The sequence below is a fragment of the Ovis aries genome, chromosome 4, assembly GCF_016772045.2.
Source record: "Ovis aries strain OAR_USU_Benz2616 breed Rambouillet chromosome 4, ARS-UI_Ramb_v3.0, whole genome shotgun sequence".
Lineage (NCBI taxonomy): Eukaryota > Metazoa > Chordata > Mammalia > Artiodactyla > Bovidae > Ovis > Ovis aries.
The window spans coordinates 55,122,660-55,130,646 of NC_056057.1; the positions used below are offsets into that span (position 1 = coordinate 55,122,660).

Genomic DNA, 7,987 nt, shown 5'->3' on the forward strand with positions numbered 1-7,987 from the left:
GATTTAAGAAAAATGGCAGGGCAAGATCAGACATTGTTTACATCTCACCTCCAGCAAGATATAACTTTACTTTTGGCTGACCTTTAAGCAAAAGCAATGGTTATGTAACCAAGTAAGCTAAAAACTAAACAGGAAAAGTCACAGAGCAGGGAATGAACTACAAACTTACACTATTTGTTAAACTGAGATTTTTATCATGTTGCTCAAAGAAACACTAAAGTTTCCCAAATGGAAAAATGTGACTGATATTTTATCTTTGCTATTTGAATGTATACATGAATATTTCAGTATTTAAAAGAAGTTATTCAGGGGTCTACAATAAAATGCACGGTACTATTTTACAATGTTAAACAGTATTACTCATTGCTAGAATAAAATTTTTGAATGAATTGCATTCTATCTTCACATAAGTATTAGATATAATTAATGTTCATGTTATATGGTTCCTAAAACATTACATTCTAAGGTTGTTCTTAAATTAAACAGATTTACTTTTGGAAAGTCTTAAGTGCAGCCTTATCCAAGGGCAGAAGAATAACTCCTTAAATTCTCTTTTTAGCTTTATCATTTGCAGCATATAATCAAGTTAATAGTCACTACATTTTATGCTCAACAGAAAAAAAAAAATCTTGCCCCCCCCCCCCAAAAAAAAAGCCACAAAAGAAACTGCATAAACTGGAAATAATCTAAGATTTTGAAAGATTTGTTTTTTTAGTAGCATATAAATATCTTTAGCAAATTATAGCTTCTTTTTGACATCTCCATTATCAGATAATGTTTAAATTTTTGCCAAAATTGAATAGCCTTCTAGTAGATTTTATATTTCGCATGCAGTTGAATCTTTCATATATCTGTTAGTACTTTTTAAAATCATTTAAACAATGAAGTTATAACATGAATTGTCTCTGAATAAATATGAAAAGAAAGCTGAAGAGTCAGAAATAAAACTTTATTGAAAATGTAGGACTTGAATAACATGTTGGGTGCTGTGCATTGCAGATGAACAGGACACAGATTGCTTACAGTCTAGAAGATCAGACATAAACAAGAGTAAACAATTAAAATACAAGGAGGCAATAACTATTATAGGAAAAGTCATATCCTAGACCTTGCAGGGGCACTCAAATGAGCCTTGATAGAGGAAGGGCCATTGGAAGAAAATTTCTTGCTTGAGAAGGAGCAACAATGAGCCAAAAGGAATACAAGTCATCATAAAAACTAGAAATAACTTGGTAAGACTAGCATAATGGACATCAGAAGGTGAACGGTGAGACTGAAGAAGAAAGGAAATCTGGAGCCCTGTAAGTATGAAAGGACCTTAAAACTTCTAAAAGAACTGAAATAAATCAACCACTACACCAAAGGGTTTTAAACATGGGGGCTCAATATGATCAACTCCTTCTAGTACCATTTGGAGAATGAATGGAAAGAATGGAAGACTGAAATCCTGGAGAAGAGTCAAGACTGGGAGCTGCATTAGTAAGGGTTTTCCAGAGAAACAGAACCAATAGGATATGAAGATGTATATAAAAGGAGATTAAGTACAACAACCAGTTCACAGGTTATGAAGGAGAGAAGTCCCACAGTCTGCTGCCTCTAAGCTGAAAACCCAGGGCAGTTGGTGGTATAATAATTCAGTTCAAGTCCAAAGGTCTGAGAACCCAAGAAAATGAGGGTTTGGGTTGATTACTAGTGTAAGTCTGAGTCTGAAGGCCCAAGAACCTAGAGCTTCGATGTCCGAGGGCAGGAGAAGACGGACGTTCTAGCTGAAGAAGAGATAAAGAATTTGCTCTTGTTCCACCTTTGTAAATTCTACTCTGGCCCTCAACAGATTGGATGATACTGATCCACATTGGTGAGAGTGAATCTCTTTACTCAGTCTACTGAATGAAATGTTAATCTCTTCCAGAGACATCCTCACAAAGGTACCCAGCAATGATGTTTTACCAGCTACTGGATCCCTTAGCCTGGTCAAATTTACATAAAATTAAACATCACAGGAGCCCATGCGGCACTGGGGAAGAAGAGATGAATTTCTAGCCTTCTAGGAGGTACTGGCAGAGAAGGCAATAGCAACCCACTCCAGTACTCTTGGAGAATCCCAGGGACGGGGGAGCCTGGTGGGCTGTCGTCTCTGGGGTCGCACAGAGTCAGACACAACTGAAGCGACTTAGCAGCAACAGCAGCAGCCAGTACTCTTGCCTGGAAAATCCCGTGGATTGGGGGCGGGGGGCGCCTGGTAGGTTGCAGTCCATGGGGTCGCAAAGAGTCGGACACGACTGAGCAACTTCACTTTCACTTTTCACTTTCATGCATTGGAGAAAGAAATGGCAACCCACTCCAGTGTTCTTGCCTAGAGAATCCCAGGGACGGCAGAGCCTGGTGGGCTGCCGTCTATGGGGTCGCAGAGTCAGACAGGACTGATGCGACTTAGCAGCAGCAACAGGAAGTATTGTATTGAATGTACTCAGTGAGGGAAGGCAAAAAGCCATGGTATTCAGTGAAGCGGGACCATGGAAAGAGGTCTATATATAGGAAAAGATGATGGAAGGCAGTTTAGACCTGTTGCCCATCCTCTGAAAAGCCTGAAAAGTGAAAGTGTTATTCAGTCAGTTGTGTCTGACTCTTTGTGACCACATGGACTATAGCCCATCAGGCTCCCTGTCTATGGAATTCTCAAGGCAAGAATATTGGCTTGGGTTGCCATTTCCTTCTCCAGGGACTCTTCCAGATCCAGGGATTGAATCCAGGTCTCCAGCATTGCAGGCAGACTCTTTATTGACTGAGCCACCAGGGAAGATCGGAAAAACCTGCATTCAGTTCAGTCGCTCAGTCGTGTCCGACTCTTTGCGACCTCATGAATCGCAGCACGCCAGGCCTCCCTGTCCATCACCAACTCCCGCAGTTCACTCAGACTCAAGTCCATTGAGTCAGTGATGCCATCCAGCCATCTCCTCCTCTGTCGTCCCCTTCTCCTCCTGCCCCCCCCCTTCTCCTCCTGCCCCCAATCCCTTCCAGCATCAGTCTTTACCAATGAGTCAACTCTTCGCATGAGGTGGCCAAAGTACTGGAGTTTCAGCTTTAGCATCATTCCTTCCAAAGAAACCGCAGGGCTGATCTCCTTCAGAATGGACTGGTTGGATTTCCTTGCAGTCCAAGGGACTCTCAAGAGTCTTCTCCAACACCACAGTTCAAAAGCATCAATTCTTCAGCACTCAGCTTTCTTCACAGTCCAACTCTCACATCCATACATGACCACAGGAAAAACCATAGCCTTGACTAGACGGAACTTAGTCGGCAAAGTAATGTCTCTGCTTTTTAATATGCTGCCTAGGTTGGTCATAACTTTTCTTCCAAGGAGTAAGCATCTTTTAATTTCATGGCTGCAGTCACCATCTGCAGTGATTTTGGAGCCCAGAAAAATAAAGTCTGACACTGTTTCCACTGTTTCTCCATCTATTTCCCATCAAGTGATGGGACCAGACGCCATGATGTTTGTTTTCTGAATGTTGAGCTTTAAGCCAACTTTTTCACTCTCCTCTTTCACTTTCATCAAGAAGCTCTTTAGTTCTTCTTCACTTTCTGCCATAAGGGTGGTGTCATCTGCATATCTGAGGTGATTGATATTTCTCCCAGCAATCTTGATTCCAGCTTGTGCTTCTTCCAGCCCAGTGTTTCTCATGATGTACTGCATAGAAGTTAAATAAGCAGGGTGACAGCATACAGCCTTGATGTACTCCTTTTCCTATTTGGAACCAGTCTGTTGTTCCATGTCCAGTTCTAACTGTTGCTTCCTGACCTGCATATAGGTTTCTCAAGAGGCAGGTTAGGTGGTCTGGTGTTCCCATCTCTTTCAGAATTTTCCACAGGTTATTGTAATCCACACAGTTAAAAGCTTTGGCATAGTCAGTAAAGCAGAAATAGATGTTTTTCTGGAACTCTCTTCCTTTTTCCATGATAAAATAAAGACTTGATGCATGAGGTAATCTGGATAGACATTATGGAGTCTGACACATAAAAGAGATAAAAAATTGACATCTTTTCCAGTTGACCCTTGAACAACGCAGGACTGCCAACTCTTTATGCAGTTGAAAATCCAAATATAACATACAGTAATTCTCCATATCCATGGTTCTGTATCCCTAGATTCAACCCTGGATTATGTAGTACTGTAGTATTAGTATAAAAAAAAAATTCCACGTGTAAGTGGACGAGCAAAATTCAAACCCACATTGTTCAAAGTTCAATTTACACATGCAGTTCAAAGAAGGTCACCATCTAAATGCATTACATTAAATTTTTTTACTGAAGCAATAATACTCTAATCAGGAAAAGTAAATAATGAAGTAACCATAATAGCTTTTGAGGAGAGGTAATGAAAAGTATTGCTGAAATTGTAAAAAATACAAAAAGATTAGACTGAGGATGAAAAATGTAAAGGGATTAGCTAGATCCAGAATTTGTCTCTTATGAAGTGCATGGACTTAGCAACTGTTTTGATGTTGCTCTTCTGTTTTATTTTTTTGTTTTTGTTTGTGGAGTCAGTTAGTTTTGCTAAGATTGCCCAGGTTTTACAGAACTGGAAGGCAATTTGTATTAAAAACCAGCTGCAACTGTTTCCCATGGAGGAAAGATCCATAAATTACACTTCAGGTTACTTGTCAGTTAATGTAGTTTAAACCTGTCTGCCAAAGAATTTTTAAAGTGTGAGAATTGATCCTGAACTCCAGCTGAGAGGCTTGTGAAATTATAAAGGTAATATGTTCACTATAGCATCTCCTGCTGCCCAATTTAAAGGTGCTAGGTAGGAGGTCAGTGAAAGAGGAAGGCAGTTGGATGGCACTATTTGAAATATTTTAAATAAATGTTTTGTAAGAGACTAACATATTATGTAAAGGAGTGATTTTTTTTTTTCTAAGCAGAATCTTCATCCAATCATTTGATTTATGAATGAGAGACTTCCCTGAGAGTCTTCTGGTTAATCCAGTTTTTAGCCCAGCATTTTTTCCATGTTATAATTTGTAATGCCTTGTCTAGTCTCTTTTTCAAATGACTAATAAGAAAGGCTTTATTTTTTCCCTACTTTTTCCTCAACAAAATATTCTGTGACCTAATAATTCTAACATAGACAAACTTGCTTACAACTTCCTGCATGGATACTTACTCACTTTATGAGCATATTTGCTGCCCAGCAGTGCTGAACCTCTTATAGAACCTAAGGGTTGTTATCCTGTAAGTAGGCTGGGTGAATCAAAGCTAGACTAAAACAAACAGCAACAAAAAGAAACATGACATCTCTGGGTTTTTCCCTGGAACAGCCAGGTATTCTGAAATCAGATGGTTAATTACATACAAAAGCCAATGCTGCTTGCTTGATTTGTTCCGTAAGGGTTTTCAGTATATAAAAAGATGAAGTGTGGCAAATACAATTAATATCCAACTTGTAGGATGAATAGAAGGCAAATAACATGAAGGAGGAAGGAAAGATGGAACTAGGAGTGAGGGCATGACACAGGATCCATGAGGTGGTGTCCACTTTAAAAGGATGAACTCAAAATGAGCCCGAAGCTTGAACCATCAAGGAGAAAACTGTATTTAATTACAGGGTTGAAGAGTATCTATGAGGAAAAAATGATGCATTAGTGAAGAAGTCCATCAAGTTTTGATTTGCAATCTGAGAGGAAAAGAGAAAATCCATTATAAAGGAATGAACAATAAGTTTCCATCATTACCGGAGACCTAGCAAGGACTTTCTCTCAGTGTCTAATGATGTCCCTCAAAGAGGCAGCTAACACAAAGCCTGTGTTGTAAGAGGAACCTCAGGAGTGGGAGAGAATTAGGTGTTGAAATACCAATACGACGCCCAAGCAGGAAAGGTTAAGAGCCCCAAGTACATCATTATAGTCTGTTATTTATTAAAAAATAAAAGGTAATAAAATAAACTGTACAGTGTACAGATTTTTATCTTATGATTTATGTTGTGATTTGTTTTAGAACTTAAGAAAGAACAGCCAGTGAAAATCCCTGAAATCCAACTATGGCATAGTGGAAACAGCACTAGATTGAAGCAAAAACCTAGTGCGACCTTCAATTTCCTTAACTATAATACTTCTTCTTCTTTTTTTTTTTTTTTAATTCATTCTCCACAGAGACTCTCAAACATTGACAATGCCAACTACATTTCAAGTTCTTTTGGTGTAGTGGGACACTTTTCAATCAGCAATAATTGTACCTCGGATAAACCTCACTGGTTACGAGACAGCCACTGTGCAAAGCTGAGCTTCACTAACTTCTGATTTTGCCAGACAGCTCATGGTTGTTCCTACTGAGACCCAGATGTCACACCTATAAAAAGGCAAACCAAGGTAAACCATTCAATATCATAGTAATCCAAGTCTATGCCCCAACCACTAATGCCAAAGAAGCTGAATAGTTCTATGATGACCTACAAGACCTCTAGAACTAACACAAAAAACGATGTTCTTTTCATCACAGGGGATTGGAATGCAAAGGTAGGAAGTCAAGAGATACCTGGAGTAACAGGCAACTTTGGCCTTGGAGTACAAAATGAAGCAGGGCAAAGGCTAACAGAGTCTTGCCAAGAGAATACACTGGTCAGAGTAAACACCCTCTTCCAACAACACAAGAGACAACTCTACACAGGGACATCACTAGATGGTCAATATGAAAATCAGATTGATTATATTTTTGCATCCAAAGATGGAGAAGCTCTATACAGTCAGCAGAAACAAGACCAGGAGCTGACTGTGGCTCAGATTATGAATTCCTTATTGCCAAATTCAGATTTAAATTGAAGAAAGTAGGGAAAACCACTATACCAATCAAGTATGACCTAAATCAAATCCCTTACAATTATACAGTGGAAGTGAGAAACAGATTCAAGGGATTAGATCAGATAGACACAGTGCCCAGAGAACTATGGACCGAGCTTTGTGACACTGTACAGGAGACAGGGATCAACACCATCCCCAAAGAACAGAAATGCAAAAAGGCAAAATGGTTGTCTGAGGAGGCCTTACAAATAACTAAGAAAAAAGACATCCTGGAATGCAAAGTCAAGTGGACCTTAGGAAGCATCACTACCAACAAAGCTAGTGGAGGTGATGGAATTCCAGTTGAGCTATTCCAAGTCCTAAAAGATGATGCTGTGAAAGTGCTGCACTCAATTTGCCAGCCAGCTATTTTGGAAAACTCAGCAGTGGCCACAGGACTGGAAAAGGTCAGTTTTCATTCCAATCCCAAAGAAAGGCAATGCTACAGAATGTTCAAATGACCCTACAATTGCACTCATCTCACACGCTAGCAAAGTAATGCTCAAAATTCTCCAAGCCAGGCTTCAACAGTACATGAACTGAGAACTTCCAGATGTTCAAGCTGGATTTGGAAAAGGCAGAGGAACCAGAGATCAAATTGTCAGTATCCACTGGATCATAGAAAAAGCAAGAGAATTCGATAAAAACTTCTGCTTTATTGATTACACCAAAGCCTTTGACTGTGTGGATCACAATAAACTGTGGAAAATTCTGAAAGAGATGGGAATACCAGACCACCTGACCTGCCTCCTGAGAAATCTGTATGCAAGTCAAGAAGCAACAGTTAGAACTGGACATGGAACAATGGACTGGTTCCAAATTGGGAAAGGGTTATGTCAAGGCTGTATATTGTCACACTGCTTATTTAATTTATATGCAGAGTACATCATGAGAAATGCTGGACTGGAAGAAGAACAAGCTGAAATCAAGTTTGCTGGGAGAAATATCCATAACCTCAGATATGCAGATGACACAACCCTTATGGCAGAAAGTGAAGAGGAACTAAAGAGCAGCTTGATAAAAGTGAAAGAGGAGAGTGAAAAACCTGGCTTACAACTCAACATTCAAAAAACAAAGATCATTGCATCCAGTCCCATCATTCATGGCAAATACACGGGGAAACAATGGAAACAGTGAGAGACTTTATTTTTGGG

The 7,987-nt window shown here is 39.5% G+C and overlaps 1 non-coding gene across 1 annotated transcript; it reads right to left on the reverse strand.

Annotated features, from left to right (window-relative positions):
- Positions 1-6,140: 6,140 nt before the first annotated feature.
- LOC114114665 (U4 spliceosomal RNA) lies at positions 6,141-6,277 on the reverse strand. The gene has a single exon (XR_003589282.2). It is a non-coding gene; the product is annotated as a U4 spliceosomal RNA (small nuclear RNA).
- Between the last annotated feature and the right edge of the window lie 1,710 nt (positions 6,278-7,987).